General features: G+C 39.6%; 1 protein-coding gene across 6 annotated transcripts in view; it reads left to right on the top strand.

Moving 5' to 3' along the window:
- The window catches only part of LOC120525970 (neuron navigator 1-like), a 365,228-nt gene that overhangs the window by 65,884 nt on the left and 274,993 nt on the right, over positions 1–24,351 (top strand). Inside the window, exon 3 of one of the 6 annotated variants that reach the window (XM_039748733.1) lies at positions 20,664–21,138. The exons of 4 other annotated variants lie outside the window; for them this stretch is intronic. The gene's annotated coding sequence lies outside the window, so the exon portion shown is untranslated. Of the gene's footprint in view, positions 1–13,540; positions 13,559–20,663; positions 21,139–24,351 lie in introns of those variants that run through there. One more of the 6 variants, XM_039748734.1, reaches the window with a different exon arrangement.

A 24,351-nucleotide genomic window follows, 5' to 3' on the forward strand; every position in this document is an offset into this window, starting at 1 on the left:
AATAAAAAAGGAAAAAGCAATAAACACAATAATCAAAGGACCACAAAACACACCAAAAAACAAGAACACAAAAGGAATCAGAAAAGCAGTGAGAATTAACTAATGGCAATCCACTGATGTAGTGGCAGAAAAAACCTAATGTAGTCCCTGGGCGCTTCTGAAGAGTAATTAAGCAACTGGGGCCTGCAATCTAATGAGGGGCCTTGCCCCTCCATCAACATAAACAATAAAACTCTTAACAATATAATTAACAGAACACCAATAGGAATAGATTAAACTATCAACAAGAACTGAAACAAGATAATTTACAAATACAGAACAATTAATCAAAGCAGAGCTAAAATAGAACATTTTATAAAAGATAACAGAAAATGAAGACCATAAAAAAACACAGAATTCTACTTAGGTCTCACCTTAGGTGTGACAATAATTATTCAGACACATCTTTTGTAAATCTGGACGTGAAACCAAACTGAGTTATCTTGCAAAGATGACATTTTTTTTGAAAATTACCAAGAATTCAACAGACAAATTGACAGAATCACAGATATCGATGGCTGAGGAGAGAAACTTTTTAAAATGGGAAACAAATTTTGTAGAAAACATTCATAGATAGTGGCTAAATGGAAGCCACTCCAAAGAAAAGGCAATGGAATAGTTTGCCAGTAGTGCTTGGTTAACACTAAGGACACAAGGGTTTTTATCTAATGACTGGAATTATATATTTCTGTCCTGAAGTACTAATGGTAACATCAAATAAACAAGTCTTTTCATCCAAATCATATTGATGAATGTCCCTACCTTCTGGCTGTTCTGGAACTAAAAACAAATTAGAAATGAAGGCTCAAAACACACTATTGGGTTATCAATTTATAATAGCAATGGAATGACCAACAACAGCCCAATTTGTGTTAAAAAAATTCCCAGCAAACCCCAGTGCTACACTGACAAAGTTGAGCTTTATTGTAGAACCCATAAGGGCTTCTCTCTGTGTATTCCAGAATGAGGCCCTGTTTAAATAAATTTGGTTCAGATGAGTAGGAAAAGTTGAAAAGGAAACAAGAAAAGTTAACTTCAAGAGAAACAAGAAAAAAAGAGTGTACAAAAACATGTGCTTGGAAAATAAGAAGTAAAAATAATACAGAAAATGTGTAGGCACATGTGGTAAATGTACAAAAACAGAAAAAAGTGTAGGGTAAAAAAGACAGAATGCAGGGCTTCAGAAAACATCAGAAGAGAAGAAAGCCAATTTTTCTTCCAGGACTTTTATAAGGGAAATGTTTGCCATGATGTCATATATTGACACCCCTGGCCTTGCCCATCATGTGCCATTTGAACATCACGACCATTTTGAATATTTGAAAAGACTGAGAGATTGCAAACCAAGCAAAACAGCAAAAAAATAAAGCATTAAATAGCAAAATGGATTACAAATACTAAAATATTGAAGTCATTCTTCAAGGAGTGGAACTAGGAAAGTTTTGGGATCTTTTCAAATATTGCCTTTTGGTCTACAGGTGCTAATAGACTCTTTTAAGTCTTATTAAATAGTAGATTGATAAAGAAATAGAGAGGTCGAACTTTAAGTATTTAAGTATGTGATAGTGATTGAAAATTATTAAGCAAGCTAATAGTTATACTTTTAAACTATATCTAAACCAAAATGTTAATTAGAATATATGGGCATCAAAACAAAAGGGCTATCCAAAAGTCCAAAAGGCAACAATCAAACAAGGTGAATTACCTAAATGTAGAAAATCTGCAGTAATGTTCAACGCTGACATTTAATTGCAAACTTCTACTTATGATGCTCTTGATGTAGCAACGACTTAAAGTCAGCAAAAATCATTAAATAATACTTCCAAGATGTAAAATATAAAAATGAATTACAATAATTTTAAAAATCTCAAGCACCAGTAGATCTTGATATATAGAAGAAGATGGTTCTTTGAGTTGCTGGAACAATGAACCCCTTTCAGAATTTGTGGGAAGATTTCATCACTGTGGTTTGTGTGACTGTGTCTGGAGAAAACAGCAATAAAGAATGGATGGATGAAAATCCGCACACTTACAAAGCTCGCACTTACACAGTGAAGTAATGCTTCATATATGGTTAAAATTATTGTAGTCCATTTAAGGAATAAGTTTGCTGTATGAGTCAAGAAAAAAAGTAATTTCATTGCATGCAAAATTCTGAAACAGAGGTGCAAGGCATGAATTCTTACAGTATGTGCTGTATATGTCACTAACCAGATTTTGAAGAGGGCGTTAAGCCCCTGCAACTAGGTAGGGCCTAACACCTGTGTATCACTAACCTTGGCAAACTCCGAGTTGCTGTTCTCACACTACAAACTTGCTATGGCAGGCTAGAAAGAATGAACAATTGTCCTTACTCTGGATATTATTACAGCTGTCTTCCTGCATGTCCTTAAAGGCCTCCACATAGGTGTGACTTGTTCCTTCGCATATAATGAGCAGGCAGTCAGTCAGACACATGACAGGTAGCCAAGCTCCAGACAGCCAGCCATTCATTTTCATCTCTGTAGAGAAGCCTCCCACACTTTCTGTTATCTTGCTGTCCTCTTCATCCTTCTGACTGTGATGCTGGAATCTAAGTCTCTTTTTGTTGTGAACTTCTCCGCCGTTTGTTGCAGATTCCCCACAGTCCAGCTAAGAATAGTCTGCTTGCTTGTGATAAGTGTAGCATAAACAGAAGTCACAGGCACCAGCTTGTACAAGAGATGGCAGAAGGTTTTGGTGAAAGAAGTTTCTGAGATTGTGAGGTGGCTACATGACTCCACCTCAGCATACGAGTCCAAAATATACCGTATTTTGGTAGGCACCTGCCTTTGTAGTTCACACATGTTGTGTCCATCACATAAAAGATGAGGTGCAATTCAAGAGAGTTGCTTCTTATTGTCTACTGAAGTGATTTTCGATTGCTTACATTCCACTAAACCTGCTTAATACCTATGTAGTGGGAGCACAAAGGAGTCTGAGGAGATTAGTTGTGGAGCTTACTGGGTGGGATTCCATTGTGGAAAAGCTTTTGTGCTGATAAACATTGATGAAAAGCAGAAAGCAGGTCTTTAAGTAGACTTCCTGCTACCCTGCTGACTTCCTGATTTCTTGTCCTGCTTTAGAGCAAGACAAATGCTATTAAGCTCAGAATTGTCACTGCTGTAAACCTTATCAAATGTCACATATGTGACTGACCAAAATGACACATGCCTGCTTGATTGTCACACATGACTTTTGGGACTTTGACACCTGCCTACTGATGCATTCTCAAAATATTAAGGATGGCATATAGCTACTAAAAAGCAGAACACTCTGTTGTCTTTATCTCAGCTGGGGTGAAGCACCCTTTCTTAACCCCTTATTTCTGAATTTTGGTGTCTAGGTTTCATGTTAATGAGCCTTCATGGAGACTGCCTCACAATTACAGATGTACCGAACCTTTCTAGTGTGATCAGTAATTTCCTTTGATTTCGGAGGTTAGTCCTGAATACCAAAGCTCTGTGACTCCTACCTGTTTCTAGTTCCTGATTTTTCATACCAATCAAATGCTATAGAGAGCCAAAACATACTTTTATTGAGACTTAGAAGAGGAATTTCACCACAGGACAGTTAGTCGCATGGTGAACTAACTGTCCTCTGGCCTCTTTTTTCCAATATTGACAAAAATCAGTCGGCCCCTCAGTGTGCTTGTGGTTGGCCAGCCCGGTAGTGAGCAGGCTGAAGTAACAGAGTAGAGTGTCACAGGCACTTCTTGCAGTATTTCCCCTAAGGTCTGGCTTGGAGGGAGCAAATGTTTTCTTTGTGTGCAAAATGTTCAGCTACATTACCCTCTGAATTCTATTTACAATTATGCAAAATTATTTTTATTCATATGTAAAAAAAATGTGTTACAGAATGCATTTATTAAAGTGGCAATCTTCACAAAGCTGAACAGCTACACTGTTAAACATAAAAATTTGCATGGGGAACTTGACCATGTGCCATTTTTAAACAATCCATTACTTATAACAAGATTATTAAAAAAAATCATTGAAAGTTGATCTAAAATTGCTACAAATCACAACTCTGTGTGTGCAGCAGAGTCTAGTTTATTTCCTTATGTTATTCATTCATCAATTGCTTCTCCCTACATACTCAGCTGTCATCTTGGGTCCCATACTTCCAATTTATTGTCCACAGGCTCCATTGTTTTTCCCAGTGGTTTGGAAGAGGAAGGACTGACACGTGGACATCGGCTGCTGTTAATTGCCCTTGGTAGGGCTGTTTATTAGATCTTTTTGTGACAGGGACCCTGAGTAACTCCCACAGCTGGCCTCAGGAAATGCTATTCTGCTTCTAAGTCTGGCTGTTAGCCCACAGAGGCACCTAATAAAGTCTGAAGCTTCCGTCGGGGAATCATCCTCTTCGTAAACTGTCCTGAGGCTTTCCTTTTCTTTTTCGAATCCAAAATGCACTCCTGCTGTTCAGCATTGTTCCTGTTATGCTACTCTATTGTGCCCCTTACAGACTTTCACCTGCATATTACATCACACTGTACACGGATGACATTTGTGAAGAGTAAGCATGACCAAAGAAGTCGGTCATTTTACTGTCTGTTTTCCAAGTATCTCCCTATGAGCTTTTGCGCCATCCACTCTTTGTAAATCTTCAGCAGGGGTGCATTTCCTGACTATTTGGGCACAATTTGAAAATCTTAAAAAGTCATGCACATCTGCACATGCATACAGCTTAGAGAAAATATTGCTCTGAAGTCCTGAATGTGGGGCACAAAGAGGTATTCATTCCCTCATTTACCAATCTGCTGCATTTGGAGTTTGCCAAATGAAATAGCAGCTTTATAATTTGTGAATTTGTTGTGAAGATGTTACAGGGGTTTATGCTGTTACCTCCCAACTCCAAGCCTGGACACAAGCTGTTTGACATTTGCATCCTCTCCCTCAGTCTCTGTGGATCTTCCGTCGATGTGCCAAGTTAATCATTGACTCTGAATTGGCCTTCATGAGTGAATAGGAATTCGTATGTGAGTGCGCTCCACAACAGACCGGTACCCTGTCCAGGTCCATCCAGGCCTTGTGGCCATTACTGTTCGAACTGGCTCCAGCCCCCATGACCCTGGACTGGATAATCAGGCTCACAAAATGAATACTTTGTTTTCTCTATTTTTAGTTTAAAGATAAATATGATTTGCAAGTTCCTCCTCCTACACATGGGTTCAATGTGTAGTGTTGAATTTAAACAACATAAACAGACTAGAAATTATTTGCCATAAACACTGTTTTCCAATTGCAACAGCAGGCTAAGGCGCCTCTCTTTTATGGTTCTGGGGGTTGTTATGTGCTACGTTAATTTTTGAACACATTCAAAAATAATTTATTAAATTGTTAATTCATTTTATTGTTGCTTTATTTGCATTTCTTCAGTGCCATTCAGGTTGTAAATATTTTTATGTGTGCCACCATTTTGTGGAGTTTTGTTGTTGAGAACAATTCATGTTGCTATACCATGGCAGCCAGAGGTGCCATATACTGGTATTTAAGATGGTGATTCGATTCCATGAATGTCCAAGATTATGGATGCTAAAATAAAACTTTGTATTTTTTTTATTTTGCTTCTATTGATCTAGGGTTTCAAGACTTTTGAGAGTTTCCTAACTACAGGTTTGATTTACATCTTGATGTTTTGTGCAAAGATTTATACAATACAATACAATACAATACAGTTTATTTTTGTATTGCCCAAAATCACACAGGAAGTGCCACGATGGGCTTTAACAGGCCCTACCTCTTGACAGCCCCCCCATCCTTGACTCTCTAAGAAGACAAGGAAAAACTCCCAAAAAACCTTGTAGGGAAAAATGGAAGAAACCTTGGGAAAGGCAGTTCAAAGAGAGACCCCTTTCCAGGTAGGTTGGGCGTGCAGTGGGTGTCAAAAGAAGGGGGTCAATACAATACAGTACACAGAACAGAACAAATCCTCAATACAGCATAAACATAAAGAAAATTTAGCAGTACGGAGCAGAATTTAACAGTAGATGATATCACATAATAAGATTTGGATATTTTTAGAGTCCCGGAGACCTCAGCCATTAAGCTGCCTCCCCATTTGGCCATTCCATGGCTAAAACAGTGCTGGGCCAGCAAATCCAATGAAAGGACCCATCTTTTCCATGATTCCTGCGATCCTCCATCAGGGATGACTTTACCTTAGGCAGGTAAAATAACTTGTCAGGTGGGCCGTGGCACCAAGTGCCACATTTTAGTACTGAGCAGAGAAACAGAATAGGTGAGGGTTAGTATACAATTATAACTGTCATGTTACTTAAGTTTTAGTGCTGATGACTAACAACAGAGATGCAGTCTGTAGAGTTAATCAGCAGCTCTAGTCAGGATATGCTAAACTGAAGTAGTGAGTCTTCAGCCGGGATTTAAATGCTGAGACCGAAGGGGCATCTCTTATAGTAGCAGGCAGGCCATTCCACAGTTTAGAGACCCTGTAACTAAAAGCTTGACCTCCCACTGCTATTTTAATAATCCTTGGAATCATAAGCAGACCAGCATCTTGAGATCTTAATGTGCGTTCTTGTTTGTAAGTCATGATAAGTTCAGACAAGTAAGCCGGACCTTGGCCATTTATATGTTAAAAGGAGGATTTTGAAATCTGCTCTAAACTTAACTGGGAGCCAGTGTAAAGATTTAAGAAATGGAGCTATGTGTTTGTATTTTCTTGTTTTTGTAATAATTCTTGCAGCCGCATTTTGGATTAATTGGAGGCTGTATAAAGAACAGTTTGAACATCCAGTGAACACCGCATTGCAGTAGTCAATCCTACTAGAGATAAATGCATGAATTAATGTCTCAGAATCCTGTTTATTTAGAAAGCTCCTTAATTTCCCAACATTTTTAAGATGGAAGAAACATGTTTTGGACAACTTTGTAATATGCGCTTTAAATGACATGCTAGAGTCAAAGAGAACTCGGAGTTTACGGGACGATTCAGTAAAATTAATTGGGATTCCAACTCAGTTAAATGATGTCAAAATATTGTTGTGATCAGCGTCATTACCTATTTATGGTCTTTTGAGTATTGACCTCAGCCTGCCCATGCTTTTTGTTTCCCTATCTTTATGACGTCTTTTCCAGCTTAGCAGTACAGTCTCAGCACCGTTCAGTCTCGGCTGCTATTAAATGGACACACACCATCACGTTGTGCACTTCAAAGTATGGAATTAACTGTGATCATGTTGTAGGTGGTCCTCTATCAGAGCATTCATTTTTAACTTCATTCACTTTAATTTAGTTCCTGTGCTCTTATGCATGTCACCTAGTGGCAAGAGGAAGTGTGTCCTTAGGGAAAAGGATATAGAAACTGTTCAGGAGATTAAAGTAGCAAAAATGAAAAGACAGACAGGAGTCTGAAAATCAAGCAAAAGTGGCAGAACTAATCATCAAAGCCAGAAATACAAACTAAAGTTGTTGTCAGAAAATAATGTAGCAATGTATCTTTATCACAATTTTGATTAATTGTAAAGAAAATATTATCAGATTTTTGTTGTTTAAGTCAAAGGGATCCATAGTTTCACTCTGTCTGGAAGACTTTCTCTCTACTTCTCACAGACGGAGACCATTCCCTGTGAAAATGGGGCTTTACTGACATACAACCACACTTTTATACACACACTAGCTGTCCTAACAGTCTAATATGGTTGCAGATGTAAGCAAGCAATGTAGAGCTCAGCATTAACATTTCTGCATCATCTATTGGAATGTATTTTGCAATACATGTAGTGATAAAATTTGTCATTTCAATAGATGGCACATCACAAACATTTGTAGCAATTGCTACACATATTTATAATACACCATCTGTTGGAATGACAAATACAATACATATGTCTCGGTTATATACTATTCTGTATGGGATTTGTAATAAGCAGTGTTAATGTTTGTGATGTACCATCTTTTGGAATTTCTAATTCAATGCATTTTATTACTACAATAGTTTGTGATGCTCCATCTGTTGGAATAACAGAGACACAGCAATGGAGGGACACACAGACACTTCTCTTTTTATTAAGGTGGATATGTTCTCTGTATATCTCCCTGTGTCATTCAAGTAGTCGCCCATTCATGCAGTCTGATTCAAAGGGCTCAATACAGATTTATTAGTCATTTACAGTGCCTTTTTTGTAAATTATTGTATGTCTGAGAAAGAGGTTGAATATGCAGTGTTAGATACAGCTACATTAGGAAGCATGTAATTTATGTATTTTAGCTAAACTTAGCTAGCCAGTTACACTAACTCATTAGCTTAATTTATTTATTTAGCTAAGTCAGCATTTCTTTACTTACAGCATCACTTTTTTAGCTCTAGTTATCATAGTTAAATAGCCAACATTCAAATAAAACCACTTCACAACCGTCCTCACAGTAGAACCATCCAACACTGTCAGCAGGAGCAGTCATAGTACTGTGAAATGAGAAGTGGGGAGGGGGCTCGAGGGTAAAGAAAAGGTGGCCACTGCCTCAAAAGTTTTGCCTCTGTCAGTTTATCAGACTTTTCAAAGGAGGTTAAATGGGGTGGCCAATATTTTTTAAATGGTGGCTGTGTCCACCCTTTGCTACTCTATGGAGAAGCCATTTGATTGCATATACTGTATAGTTTCACAAAATTGACACTAAAATTGCAATTGCAAATAACAAAACTCCTTAAAAGAGTTTTTTAAGGTTTTTAAAGTGTTGTGGTGGAAAACAATGAAAAACGCTTCATTCGCCTTTCTGCTTTTACCTGCCTTTATCCTACAGATGCTAATGCGGTCATCTGCCACACATTAGTAAAATCAGCTTAGTTTATGGCTGTCATTCTTATCACCTCAGTGTAGGGGTGCCCAATGCGTCGATCGCGAAGGTAGTGCAGGTGGATCGCGTTGCATTAAAAAAAAAAAAATTTAAACGTTAGTTTATCACATATCCTCCCTATGCCATTTGCCACTTGATTGACATACAGGCCAGTCTGAGATCTCTCTTCTTCTCAAACACTGGTCTTCCCGCGCGAGCTACTGCAAAACTCCGGCTGTGATCTAGTTAGCCTTCCAATTTATATCGACTAAAGAAGGGATGTAAAAAAAATGTTTAGGGAGTGTATGGGCTGGGGGTGGAATTGGAAGAGGATTTTTTTTCTCTCAATGTCACAATCTATGTGCGTTTGTCTGACATCCGAGGTTCGATCCCCGTAAGGGGTGTAGTGGAGTGTGTACGCCTGATGAGCCCAAAATAAGGCGAAACACCTGTCGCGTACTCTTTGCATTATTTGACAGTTAACTAAGTAACATTCTATGATCTGCTTCTCGCAGCTGAGAGGGCACCCGTGGCTCATGTCTGCCGACTTGCAGACCAACCACGCGCATTACCTGGTAGGTAACCACCCATACAATCAGACTGTTATTCAGACTTCGAATGATATATACTGTATATAAACTGCTCAAAAAAATTAAAGGAACACTTTGAAAACACATCAGATCTCAATGGAAAAAAGAAATCCTCCTGGATATCTATACTGATATAGACTGGGTAATGTGTTAGAAACGAAAGGATGCCACATCGTTTGATGGAAATGAAAATGATCAACCTACAGAGCCCTGAATTCAAAGACGCCCCAAAAATCAGAGTGAAAAATTATGTGGCAGGCTAGTCCATTTTGCCAAAATTTAATTGCAGCAACTCAAAATTGTACGCAGCACTTTGTATGGCCCCTGTGTTCTTGTATACATGCCTGACAACATCGGTGCATGCTTCTAATGAGATGACAGATGGTGTTGTGGGGGATCTCCTCCCAGATCTGGACCAGGGCATCACTGAGCTCCTGGACAGTCTGAAGTGCAACCTGGTGGCATTGAATGGACCAAAACATAATGTCCCAGAGGTGTTCTATTGGATTTAGGTCAGGCAAGTGTGGTGGCCAGTCAATGGTATCAATTCCTTCATCCTCCAGGAACTGCCTGCATACTCTCACCACATGAGGCCAGGAATTGTCGTGCACCAGGAGCCACTGTACCAGCATAGGGTCTGACAATGGGTCCAAGGATTTCATCCTGATACCTAATGGCAGCCAAGGTGCCTTTGTCAAGCCTGTAGCGGTCTGTGTGACCCTCCATGGATATGCCTCCCCAGACAATCATTAACCCACCACCAAACTGCTCATGCTGAATGATGTTACAGGCAGCATAATGTTCTCCATGGCTTCTCCAGACCCTTTCACTTCTGTCACGTGCTCAGGGTGAACCTGCTCTCATCTGTAAAAAGCACAGGGCACCAGTGGTGCATCTGCCAATTCTAGTATTCTATGGCGAATGCCAATTGAGCTGCATGCTGCTGGGCAGTGAGTTCAGCGTCCATTAGAGGACATGGGGCCCTTGGGTCACCCTCATGAAGTCTTTCTGGTTGTTTGGTCAGAGACATTCACACCAGTGGCCTGCTGGAGGTCATTTTGTAGGGCTCTGGCAGTGCTCATCCTGTTCCTCCTTGCCCAAAGGAGCAGATACTGGTCCTGCTGATGGGTTATGGACCTTCTATGGCCCTCTCCACCTCTCCTAGAGTAACTGCTTGTCTCCTAGAATCTCCTCAATGCCCTTGAGACTGTGCAGGGAGACACAGCAAACCTTCTGGCAATGACACATATTGATGTGCCATCCTGGAGAAGTTGGACTACCTGTGCAACCTCTGTAGGGTCCAGGTATCGCCTCATGCTACCAGTAGTGACACTGACTGTAGCCAAATGCAAAACTAGTGAAGAAACAGTCAGAAAAGATGAGGAGGGAAAAATGTCAGTTGGCTCCACCTGTTAAACCATTCCTGTTTTGGGGTCATCTCATTGTTGCCCCTCTAGTGCATCTGTTGTTAATTTCATTAACACCACAGCAGCTGAAACTGATTAACAACCCCCTCTGCTACTTAACTGACCAGATTAATATCCCATAAGTTTCATTGACTTTATGCTATACTCTGATTAAAAAGTGTTCCTTTTATTCTAATAATTTTTAATGTTGGTAGATCATTTCGACCTGGTGATTTTAAAACTAGCTCGCAAGCCGAAAGCTTGGGGACCTGCCTCTGACTGTTACCAGTGCCATTGCTTGGTTATTTTGCACTCTAGACCAAGCTTATTAGTGTGCCAACCGAATGCTCAGCAGCAACCCGTGCACCCTAGGCGAATGCCTAATTTGTCTTAATGGCACCAGCCATGCCTGTTACATCGCAATCAGTCTTTCCTATTTCTTTATTCCTGCAGATGAGAATCTGCATACTCTATGCCAGTGTTTCCCAAACTCAGTCCTGGGGATCCCCTGTGGCTGCAGGTTTTTGTTCCAACCAGCTTCTCTTTTTAATTGTTTTAAAGTGAACTGATATTTCCCAAGTTCTGTGTTTAGGGAACAATAAATTAGAAAACCAAGTTTGCTAAAAAAAAAAATATTAAAATGTACCAAGCAGTTAATAGGAAAAATGTATTTTTTAACAGTATTTTCATCTTGATTTTCATCCTACTTTTCAAGGTGTTCTAATTGTTTAATTAATCCATTATTTACTAATTAGTGGGTCTGTCTCTAAAGTAGTATTTGATTATTCAGTGTTGTTTGCCTGGGTGGCTGATCTACTCGTTTTAAATTGTCATTATTAAGATACAACTAAGGGGGAAAAACTGCACAGAGAAAGGGCAAAGTATAATGAAATCAACAAAGAGAGTTAAGCATTTAAATTTATAGCAAAAGTAGAAATATGTATAAATGTCTTATAAATGTAAAAATCATGCTGCTATGCTTTTCTGAATGTCAAATAAAAGAAAAAAAAAATACCAGCTAATTAAATGAGCTCAGTGTTATCAGGTGTTGTCACTGATTAGGAATCTGGTTGGAACAAAAACCTGCAGCCACAGGGGGTCCCCAGGACCGAGTTTGGGAAACACTGCTCTATGCGCTGTGGAGTAATGAACCAAGGCTTATTTCTGTCTATTACACATCTTTAAGATTGTCCTCACCTAGATTGTCATCATAATTGGCAAACCGTGCATTGTACTACCACAGTAGTACCAAAGTAGTATCTACTAGTAATCTGAAAGTACAAACTTTTATTTAAAATAAATAATTTCCATATGCTTTGGGAAAAGTCTGCTTCTCAATCAGTTGACCGTTGTCAACAGTGAAAAAAGCCCTGTCAGAGAACACTGAGTCAATGGGAACACAGAGATAATGTGGTACATGGCCACTCAGTTTTAGAAGTTGTTTTTGTGTTGTCTCTCCGCTACAAAAGTAGTCCGTATTCCAATGGGGTGCATGGCTTCATTGTCTAAAGCCTCATCTTGTCTAAACCTATATGGACCTTAACCTGCATTATAACCTTCCCCAGAGAGAGTAGTGATTGTTTGTGTTTTTACATATCATCTTCTATTTTATTGGGACCAGTGTATCACCTACTCCATCACTGTGGTCAGCAAGCACATGGAACTTCCTTGGGAGTTTTTCCAGTCTGGGTTATCATTGGATTGAAGAAAGAAAGAAAGATGTTTACAGTATGTAGCAGTGGCAGGAGACAGCTAAGGGCACCGTCATCAGAGTGACCCTGCCACTGCTAAGTAGTTTTAAACTCTCACTGTTGTTTTCTGTACCAAAGTGTTGCCAGACTTCACTTGTTTTAAAACACTCATTTTCTTGCTGACATCCTGCAATATCATGCACATACTGAATGCCTGCATATTGATTTCAGTATTTCAGTACCGCCACCCTGAATTGATATTCAACAAACCACACACGCCCCTAACCTTTACCTGTGTCAATATTATGGGAACAGCTTCATAATGGATGAGAGACCTAAGACTTGGTGCTATTGTTCAAGCTCACACTTTAACACACTCGGGAGGATACAACAGTCCACTAAAGGGGGGGATTCACTGAAGCTCTTTTGTGTTGGCATTTCCCATAACACTTTGAAAGCTAATGCACATTCATTCAAGCAGTAGACTTACCATGCTGGGCGGCTGACATTTCTTTATATTAAGCCGGTTTTTGGTTAATTGCTATCTTAAGGTGTGTGGCTCCACTAATTTAAGATGAGGTTGGGTTTATTAGCGTGTGCCTCTCCAGTAGAAAGAGAAGGGACTGCTTGTCTGGAAGACAGCATTAGAAGGTCACTGAACAGGAAGCAGCTTTTAATCTACAGCACCTTTCATTTTCTGAGGCTCAAGCTGAGCAGCCATTATTAATCTGCATTACTGCTCCTGCTGCATCAACCTGCGGCAGCACTCGCTAGTGAGACAGAGCTATCAGTGTGCCACAGCCACATGGCTGCTCTGCTACCTCACATTATTGGATTTCACAGTTAGCGCAGGCGCATATACCTAGAAGTCCCAGACAATCCATTGCTGCCTGCTGAGTGCCGCCTCCCTTTCTCCTTTTTAACTTATATTGCTCATTGTAGGGAATTGCACCGCGGCCATCGAGATGCGAGGGAGCCGACACGAAGGCTCTTGGGCTGTGCTGAAGAACGTTGAGGTGAGAAGCTTTATGTTCTGACCCTCCTTCTACCCCCCCTTCTCTCCCCCTCAGCAGATGCTCCAGCGCCCCCAATCTGGTCAGCTACTGTCTGTGCTGCTGGTCATTGTCCCAGTGCTCTGAAGCTGCAGTACATCTTGGTAGGCCTGAGGGTGTGGGGGAAGTTAATGTCTAGGCATAGCTCAAGAATCATTTTTCAGGTTTAAGGGTTTCCTTTCAGCTAATACTGCTCCCTGTAGTCCTGAAGGACTATCTTTAAAATAGAGGCATTTTTCAATGCCTAATTGTCTGACAAAGAAACATTTACTTAAAGATCACGTCCAGTTTTACATCGTCACTGTTATTCTCTCCTTTTCATCAATGTCAGAGTTTTGTGAGTAGGAAGGCTACTTCGGTGTTTAAAAGACAGAACAGACTGCGTCAGGGAGGATTGTACCTTTAACATGTCCTTGTGTTAACGCGTCCCATGTTTTTGAGGTGTTCGGACTGGCATAATCCGTCTCAGATTTCAACATTCAAAACCGAAGTTTGAAGTGTGTGCTGCTACAGGTATCAGTGTCTTTGGGTCCTTTGGCCTGACAACATGGTCTTATCTCAGTTATACAGAGTAGGGATAAGAAAACTACCTAAGAGGTGGCAAGTCATGATGCACAAGCAATATGAATGTATGCGACAAGAAGACACCAGTGCGTGCAACTTTTGCAGTAGTTATTGTTTAAAGGAGATCAGTAATAAAATGTCATTTTCTGGTTCCTTCCCAGAGAGTGTGGTTACACTGGTAAGCAGCTGTCATTCTTTATACATTTAGGCTTCGGGAAGTGTAGTGGTTGAACACCATGGTCCAATTCTTAGTGTTTTAAAATTTGAGTTTCAGAAAACAGAGCACATTGAGAATACTACACAAACTGATTGTTACTTAGTAAATTATGGTGGGTGAATACCCATTTTCTATTTTGAAAGACTAAGCACCAAAGACAATCCGAAACTATATATTATTCAAACTTTTATTGCTTTATACACAATCAAAACATTTTCTAATTCTCAAAAAGAAATTGAACTTCCTAATTTAAATCTAATTTTAAAAAGAGTAACCATGTGGTCAATGTGCAAAATCACAGCCACCACAATATCAAGTGTATTACCACAACACCAGTCTCTGGATTGCCAGATGATCTTCATGACATCCTCAGTGTGCATTCCTCTAGAGCAAAATGTAAACAGGAGACCAACAATTTTCACAAACAGTTATAACACAGAGAAAAAACAAACACAGAACAAAATACTCTGATTTTTACCAAACCGCAGTGCGTTCCTGGTTACTCTTGAAAGCTAATCAGATGGAGATTCCTTATGTCTACTTGGCCTTTTAAACACAAACAATTCAAGGATATAATGGGTGATGAGACTGCTGGAGGGCACTGCTCAGTAAAGAGCTCAGGGCTTTAAAAGGTACCCTCAGATCCTGGAAGTCATCTTCCTCTTACATTTTTATAAATGGCCATTCCTTATCTCTCTACTCTATACTCTATTGAAATGAAAGATTCAAAAGCTGGTTGGCTGGTGGGTCCTGCAGTTATAGACTTGGAAACTGGAGAAGTCAGCTTTTTGTGTAAATTATTTAAGTTTGAGCTGAAGTAGGTTAGTAGGCTAGCTGGCCCTATTGATAGTCGGAAAGATAATTCTGTATAGTTAAGTCAATTTGCGGCAGTTATTGTGTTTTGTATAGTTGTTTCAGATCAGTTGTTCAGGGCCTTAAGTGATGTCTGCACTGGAGACCATAACAGACAGCTTTTATTTTTTTGTTCTCAGAGTGTAATGCATTTTCTATGCTCTTCTGGCAGAAAACATGTCAGTTGTTTGTCCATGAAATCCACGAGGTGTTGTGTGAGCCAAAAACTGTAAGAAGTAAAACATGTGGCTGCCCAGACTAGCTTTGTCCACTTAATATAACTACATTGGCTACCATGAGTACCATGAGTCTGTGCCATCCACGGTATGCTGACTGTGCCCAACCAATCTTAGTAATCCTGTTTTGCCATGTTGGGGGGGGGCATAAAGGATGCTGTGCTGCTACATGGGATTAGGCTGCAGTGAAAGCCCCCAGTGTCCTCTGAGGATTAACTCAATGAATAAAATTATCCTTTTTAGACAAAACAGCTGTTTGCAGCTGCCTTTCCAAATTCTCATCATGTCAGATTACGAAGCCAAGTGCGCCTGCAGCTCATCAGAGTTTGACAGAAGTAGGCCTGCCCTACCGGATGCACCGGCATCTTTTCTGTATGTAAAAGGGAAAACTCAGTCATAGAGCATGCGTTACATGGCACTTGAACAATAACTCATTGCCAAAATGGCTGGTCTCGCCCAGTTATGATTTAACTATTATTATCCAATGTGTAAACATTTCAAAAGGGCAATTTGCCTATAAACTGTAAGAGTGCCAGCATTTGATGCTGTCCAGATCCAAAGGGAGCCACACCACAGAAATAACAAACACATACTGTATATTCATTTTAAAACCTACTTATTCTAATACAGGGTCAAGGGAAGCTGTAGCACTGGGCACATAGCGGGAAACACCATGAAGAGGATGCCAGTTCATCTAAGGGTATACACAACACACTCACCCATACTTGGTTATTTTGTGGCAAATTTAGAGTAGCCAATCCACATACCACACACATCTTTGGAGATGGAAGGAAGCTGGAGTACCTGACTGAAAGTCTTTGCAGAGAAGAAGAGAGTTAGAAATAAATGTAAATACACTAAACTGGCACGGGGTCCCTTTACTAGATCAATAGGTGACTTCATTGATACTCTGTTTCACACCTTTCTTTCTCACCCTTTCCTTTTTCTCTCTAATGTTGCTCACCTTCCAGCTGTCAAAGGAGTCTTGACATAGCCTCCTGATTTAAACTTAGCAATCCCTGGCAGGGAGCACATATTTGCACCTCTTAAGGGTTATTTGCAGATCAATACTGGAGACACTTGTTCGGTAAAGAGCTACCCTATAAAACTCTAGAGCTACTAAACCACAGAACCTTCAGGTGATCTTATTATTCTCTGGTTATTCTTATTAAAACATGGCCTAAATGCTGCCCCATGACAATCCTCCAGTATTCTACAAGGCAGGATAAATTATAGTAATACCTCTGTTAATGAAGTAGGTACATTTCAGAACGTTTGCTTAGTCCACAGCCAAAATTTCCAAAACTGGTGTCATCTCCCTGATATTCCATGGCTCATTCTCTGTAACTCCACACACTCTTATCTGTTTCAGCCACTGCCTGCACATTCGCACCACCAGCTGTACGGTGCATATCACTTGAGCTCAGAGACAATATCTGCACAATTTTCCAACTCTCTGAGCCACGCACTAATGCCAATCAATTTCTTCAGGGGAGATGTGGTAAGTGCTTGCAGGTAAATAATCTCTCTCTCCATGCACCCCTCTACTGCACTCCCACTGAAAAACACCACATTTCTGCAGCATTCTGAGCTGAAATGATTCTCCTTTGCCACAGGAATTAGGGAAGAAAGAATTGGGTTTCCCATACCTAGCAGCACCCCACTCATACCAGCAGCTGTGGGCACAACATATTGATGTCCCCTGATGAATCTGTCTAACTAAAGTTACTAGCCCAACTTACATTTTTTTCCACTGGTTCAGTACCCTGTTATATACATCTTCTGGGAACAAGCTTCATCCTGTGTGTAGTGTGGTCATTATGTATTCCAAATAAGAAAAGTTGCTTTTACTGAAGAAAAAACAGGAGGGGTGATCATAGGGTGATCACAAATAAACAAAATTTTGAAGCCTTCCTGGGCCTGGCTAAACAAATTCCCTTGTTCTGTTTATCAGGTTGAATGGCTACCCTTCTTTCCCACATTCCATCATTATCTGTAATGATCTATGATCAATTCTCCAAGTAATCCAGTTTCTGACAAGCAGACTAGCTCTTAAACACAACAAGGGGCTTATGTTTCCATCTAAGCACTAGAACCCCTTTTTAAGGTTATGGGTGAGTCAGTGCACCAGGAAAAGTGGTTCTGGAAGATGAGATGAGATGGGATGGGATGGGTGAGTTGAAGAAGTCACATACCCTTTGGTGGCAGTTTATACCACTGAAGTCCTGAACCCTTGCCAGTGGGTACAAATTCAGGCATCCAATGTAACTACACTGTTGTTTTCTTTCTCTTTTGGTCTTCAGGGTTACAGCTGTCCAAAGTCAGGCTGTATGTTGCTACCTCCCAGCTACGATCTGGTCTCCTGCCAGCCCTTAATGGCCCTCTCTCACTGTAGTGCTCTTACACTATTTACATCCAGGGTCCCATCTTCAAGGACAGGGCGTGTTGTTTCATAGCTGTGCCAATCAACCTTTACTGGTATGCAAAGGTGCTCTACAACTGACGGCATGGATTTTTCATTCACTTTTTCTGTCTGGTACTTACTGGGCCCAAATCTTTTCTTGTGTCAGCCAGGTAATTACGAACATCTTACTGCTTAGACAGATAGCTTGCAAAGGTCACAAATATGAAGGTTCGAGACAGCTAAAAGAATGTAATAGGAAATTCCATTGTCAGTTCATTTTTAGATGTACTTGTACATTTTTCCATTTCTTACAGAGAAAATGCAAAAAAAGACCGTCTAAAGCTATTGCAGACAGCTCACTGGATTGCATTTGTTTTTCCATTGCACTCTGCTCACTTTAAGTCGCTGTCTCTCTGTATCCCTCCCTCTCTTTTTATCAGGATTATAAGAATTAATAACCTGGGAGTAAGTAGAGATAAAAGTATAGCTAAATGCCTGGCTGGGTTGGCAAATATACCAAGGTCCAAACAGACCAAAGCTTAAACTGGTTAAAAAAAAAGAAAAAAATACATGCTTATTCTTTTAAAGCATTCTGTCCATTGCTCAGGAAGTGCATTCATTTGTTTATTGCCTAGTCCAATTTATCCCAACATAAGGTTATGTAAAACCTGAGGCTATCAATATGGCACCAGGCAAGAACCAACCCTGGATGGAATGCCATTCCACATTCACAATATGCTCAGCTTTGCGATGTAGAAAAAAAATTCTGAGTAACCATGCAAACATGTGTCAAACTCCACACACTTGCGTTATTACACATTTGAGCCCAGCCTGTGTTACAAACCCAGCAACATGGAGCTGCAAGGCAGCAGCAGTGTAACCCCTGCACTATCATGTCTTCCTTCCCTAAGGTGTTACTTTACAGAAATAAACCCATGCTTGCCTATTGCTGTGTCAACAGGGTATGTAAATGTGAAATTAGTGAACCTTCTACCCATAAAAAGTAGAAAATTGACAAATAATTCGTAAGTTAAGAAACCTATCTGAGCTACTTTGTTTAATGTAGAAATACTTGGAAATAATAACCCCAGTTGCCATGAAACTGTTGAGGTCATCAAAACTGATGCGTACCTTTTAGTTTTAGTTTCGACTTCTGAAGCTTCAGCTAGAGTCAGCCAATTCTCCATGCTGATTTGATTTGAGTTTCTGCTCCCTAAGTGACAAATAAGAGTTCAACCCTACAATGTAGATAACAAGCAGAGACAGCACATAGTGTCCATCACAGGACAGTTTATGTCAAATGGTAATGTCACAGGGGGCACATGATGGAGGAATGTCCAATGCCAAGAACAGCCTTTGTAGGCTGACTGTGCTGTGGTAGGATGCTGATGTGTGTGAGCTGGTAGCAGTGGGATTGTCAGGGTGCTTGCTTTACAGGTTCAGCTCCCTAGCCACAACACCTTCATAAAGGAATCAGCATCCTAAGATCTTCGTTGTGGTAGCTTGGAGGTTATACAAAGCCAAATAATAAGTAACTGTGGTATAAAGCTACACCTGGTTTATCTGACAATCATTGAAGGAGTCCCATTCACAACTTATGCATGTGGCTCCTTGTTCTTGTCAGTTGATCTCTTTCAGGTAAACAAGGTTGAGCTATGCTGGTGATTGGCAGAATTGTGGGGATTTTATAGTAACTGTGAAAGTGTTGTGACTTTGAACCACTAAAAACACACACCCCACACCAAAGTGAAGGAAAAAAACAAGCAACCTTCTATTTCCTTGCAGTTAATTTAATAGAGATAAAAATTGTGATGATTGGTTAGCCTAAGTTTTGCTGATATAAAATTTGATAGTGAAATTTGGTAAATGAAAGATTAGTATTGGCATCTTATCTACAGAAAATGAAACAATGCCATACAAAGACTACCAAGTGGTCCATGTGAGAGGTAAAAGAGGGGGACAATAATGCCACCTAGCAGCTGCTCAATGCTAGTGCACTAGAAATGGTATTACAGTATACAGAGTTTAATAGGTCATCCTGATAAAGACATGTGGCCAATCCTATGACTGGAACTATGCTGTTATTACAGTAAATGTACTGAATTTAAAATTGTGAATCAGTTTGAAGTGCTGATGCACAATCAGGTGACTTGTACGGACTGTAAAGAGTAAGTGAAAAAAGAGGTGGATCAATGTGTAGAAGAAGAGACAGAGTTGCTTGGTATTTGTAACATATGAGGTCTGATGTCTGCATGTTTCTAAAATCCAGCATCAGTACCAGGACCTGTATTTTACTAAAGTTGTGGAAAAAATTAGACTGAGCTTGTCCAACACATCTAGAGCATCTGTGCACTCAAGCTAGTCAGGACAAAATCCCCGGGGGTGGTCCTCAGGCTTGAGTCATCTCTTTCTATCACTTCTGGAGACTACATTCATTCTGCTTTCTTCTGCTGACTGTGCAGCTGCCATAAATCTAGGAAAGTGTTAAATGAAACTATAGCTGTTTGCAGAGTGACCGCTCAGATGCAAGCGCTAAGTGAATTCTGATTATCCCACAGCACTCTGCACTTAGAGGAGCTGTGGCGCCTGCCTGCACCTCAGAGTTGGCTGCTCCAGATTAACATGGCTGTGCTTAAATTGTACAGGCCGCAAACAGTGACTTTTGGTCAAATTCTGGATATCAGCTTAGTTTCTGTCTTTGAAGTACTGTGGCTTAGGACACTGCTTAGATTAGCAAATAGCAAAATAACACAAAATCTATCCATCAATTTTCTTAACCCATTTATTCCAATACAGGGTCTTCAGCAAACAGCCTGTGCTGGCCGGACCAGGTGCAAAGCAGCAACCCGACCTGGATGGGACATCAGTCCACTGCCAAGAAAACTCGCGAACATACCCACAAGGCTAACTTAGTCACCAATTGCACAAATCTAATGTGGCCAGTCTGGTCTGATGGCCCTGCACTTTTAATTCAAAAGACTGTTGGCTCAGTCCTCACCTCTGACTCACTGTATGACTCTGGTCAATCTGAGATTATTGGGTTTCTGTCGTTCTTTGGAACTGCATCAGAGTTTTTGTTCCAGGTCAGACATTTGCCGTCAGCCAGTCATATTTAAAGTAAGCCTGTCTGTCATAAAGCATGGCCTGTACATAAAGACAAGCAGTGTCCTGCTTGAAGAAAATTAAACCTCTTCCCTCATCATCCATGAAAACATGTTCAAAATCCTCTGAGTTTTATGGAAAAAAATCTGTCATCGTTTACATTCTGAAGGTAAGCAGATTTTTTTTAAACAGTTGTTAAAGTATGTTAAGTTGTATGCTTTCATGCAGGTAGGCCTTGCTTTATGAAATCATGAGCTAACTTTAAAGGCTGGTGGTTGAAGGTGAATAGCAACATTGATATTGTTACTGGAACAACAGAAACCTGACTGTATCAGATTCACTGTGTGACTCAGGGCTAATCTTTTAGCTGTTCCTGCTGAAACTTTAAAAAATGTAAACTGACTTGGGAGGTGTCACTGCACACTTTTGAAAGATGCATCATATAAAGCTGGATTGGCTGTCTTGTAACAGGCAAACACATGTAAGGAAATCAGAGCAACCACCTAGACACATGAAGGAAATATCAAATCCATAGCCACATAACTGAACCCAGATTCATTGTCTTCTCCTAAAATAATGTTCAGAAATAAGATATTGACTGAATCAGCTCCTGTGTCTTTAAATTTGTTCACTCTTTGGAAGTTCTTAGGAAATTTAAGGCCTAAGTTTTGAGAATAGTTATCAATACAGACAGAGCATTGGAGCATCCAGTCAGTGGCACAGATTAACTTTACTTTAAGAACTGATTTGAAAGAAAACCTGAAATTACTAAGAGTTCCATGTAGTTGACACAACTTCTGCTCTCTAATCTGTGTAATAATAACCAAAACTACAGCTGTCATAGCAAAAGAAAGCAAATCTCAGGTGCCAGGCCTAGGGAATTTATGGATTCAATACCAATTCCAGTGAAATTTCACAGTACTCAATACTTGTTCGATTCTAAAATCCCTTTCATAAATTAAAATTAGCTCCATTATTCAAAAGAGTAATATTGTGCATTTTCCTGAAATAAAATATAAAATATATGAATACTAATTCAAACAGCACATTTATAGTGCTGTATCTCTCAAGTAATTGCCCAACTACCATTTAAGTGAACAAGTGTTGGCATTCATAAATTTCAAATTACAATGCAAGAGTTAAATTTAATGTGTGATAGATATGGAAGTTCTCCCAATGTAACAGCAGGGGTGTTATTATTGTAGGGGGATTTCAGCACAAGCTTTATACAGTAATGATATCATCATGGACCACCTGATTTATCTTACCATGTGCACATTCTAATTTTATTCTCTGAAATTTTCTCACCTGCTACTAAAATACTGCTTATATCATTACTAAAAATAAAAATTAAAAATTAATATATTTGTATTGTTGAGATAAGTGAATTACAAAATGATTCAGAATATTTTTATTTAAGCAAACTCTTGAAAGCTATTTTCATAACAACATGCTTTTAAAATCTGGACTGTCAGAGAACCTCTCTGTTAGATTTACTATTTACTACATTTACTATTATAAGTTTTATATTTGTATCATTAGTTGGTAGAAAAATGACTAAAGAGCAACATTCAACTGATGAGTCAAATTGATTCAAATTTCAAATGGCACAAACTCTTTATGCAATTGTCCAAATCTGTCTCCTTTTATTGTTTGTTCCAACTTTAAAGCTGACTTGTCAGTTTTACATTAATCCAGTTTTCAAAATCTCTTGTAAAAAGAGTCTTTGTTGTGCAGTTTTCAAAGCAACTATTATGAGTAATCAGACTTTGTTATTGCTTAGCCTGTGTACAATTCCAGAATTACAAAATTTACTGGCCTGCCACTACCTGTAGTCAATTAATTGTAACTTTCAAACTGCATTAAATTCTCCAGTGTAAGTGCTTTTACTGCTTTCATCACACATTACAGGTTATACTCACGAACATTAGTTTGTCTTCACAAATCAAATGATAGATAGATAGATAGATAGATAGATAGATAGATAGAACTTTATTTGTCCCCATGGGGAAATTGACTTTTTACAGATGTTATTTAATTTTTACTATAAACTGAACACATACTAGAAGGCAATGCAGACATACTTCTGTTGCCATAAAGGAGCCACAGTAGCGTTTCTAGACACACTTCTGCTGAATGAATTGTTGGCTGAAAGTCCTCAGTGTTAGTGTGTCAGAGAGAGGATGTGCAGCATTGTTCATAATGGCACTTTAGTTTTCTTTTATCACCTTTACTACTACTCCAGGGGTCCAGAATGTGTCCCATAACTAAGCCTGTCCTTCGCTTGTTGATTCCATGAGCTTCTTCTGAAGTGGTGTTACCAGCTTAGTATGCCACAACATAGAAAATTGCACTGGCCATCACATAGTTGTAGAAGATGTGAAGGATGTCACTACACACATTCAAGTAATACAGTCTTCTAAGGAAAAAGAGTCAACTCTTCCCTTTCTTATGGTATTCCTCTGTGTTACGACAACAGTTCATCCTGTCGTTGATGTGAATGTCTGCAAGTGACACAACCTGGTGTTACATTTATAGTCTGGCATACAGAATGAAGAGAAATGGAGACAGGACTGTTCTTTGTTGTACTCTTGTGTTGGTCACATCCATATCAGAGATATAGTCCTTGAGTCTCACAAATTGCAGTCTTTCCAACCGCCAGTGCATTATCCAGGATATCACAAGCTCATCCACCTACACATGTCCAAGCTTTCCCCATAACAGGTATCGCTGGGTGATACTGACGGTGTTAGTGTTTCATATTTAGTATGGTGGTTTGTCCATATTGCTATAACTGCATGTATCTGTGATGCACTTCTGTTAACACAGTACATGTCATATTACTAGAGAGTCATTTTTTGTGCTTCGAAACATTTTATTTTGGTATTAACAAGTGAAGCTTTTCATTTTATCACCAGCGTAGACAAGCCAAATAGCCACTTCATTTGAAGTATGCCTCGGCCTTTACTTGCTACAGCTGTTGTTAGCACTGCCGCCATCCAAGTTTCCTTCTACATTCTACAGTCCTATACAGGTATGTGTGATCTTAACTCAGAATAGAAAATGGATGAATGCTCAGATGAATATGTATAGCCAAACAATCAGAAAATAAATGCAAAGCCTCAGAGTAGGACATGGTATTAAAAAGTTATTAATCGCGACAGGTACAAGTTAAACAATTATAACTCACATCTAATCGGTGATGTCAGGTGTTCTCAAAGCACACTCATGTCTGTTTCTAAGCTAACTCCATAATGGGAGTTTTGCCCCTTTATTTAAAAAAATTGATGATCATGATTCTGGCAATCGCACACTGAAATTCCCCTGTCTCAAACACAAAGTATTTTCAGACATGACTTCTGCCTTTCGTGTTTCCTGATGT

Source organism: Polypterus senegalus, chromosome 3 (genome assembly GCF_016835505.1).
Source record: "Polypterus senegalus isolate Bchr_013 chromosome 3, ASM1683550v1, whole genome shotgun sequence".
NCBI lineage: Eukaryota > Metazoa > Chordata > Cladistia > Polypteriformes > Polypteridae > Polypterus > Polypterus senegalus.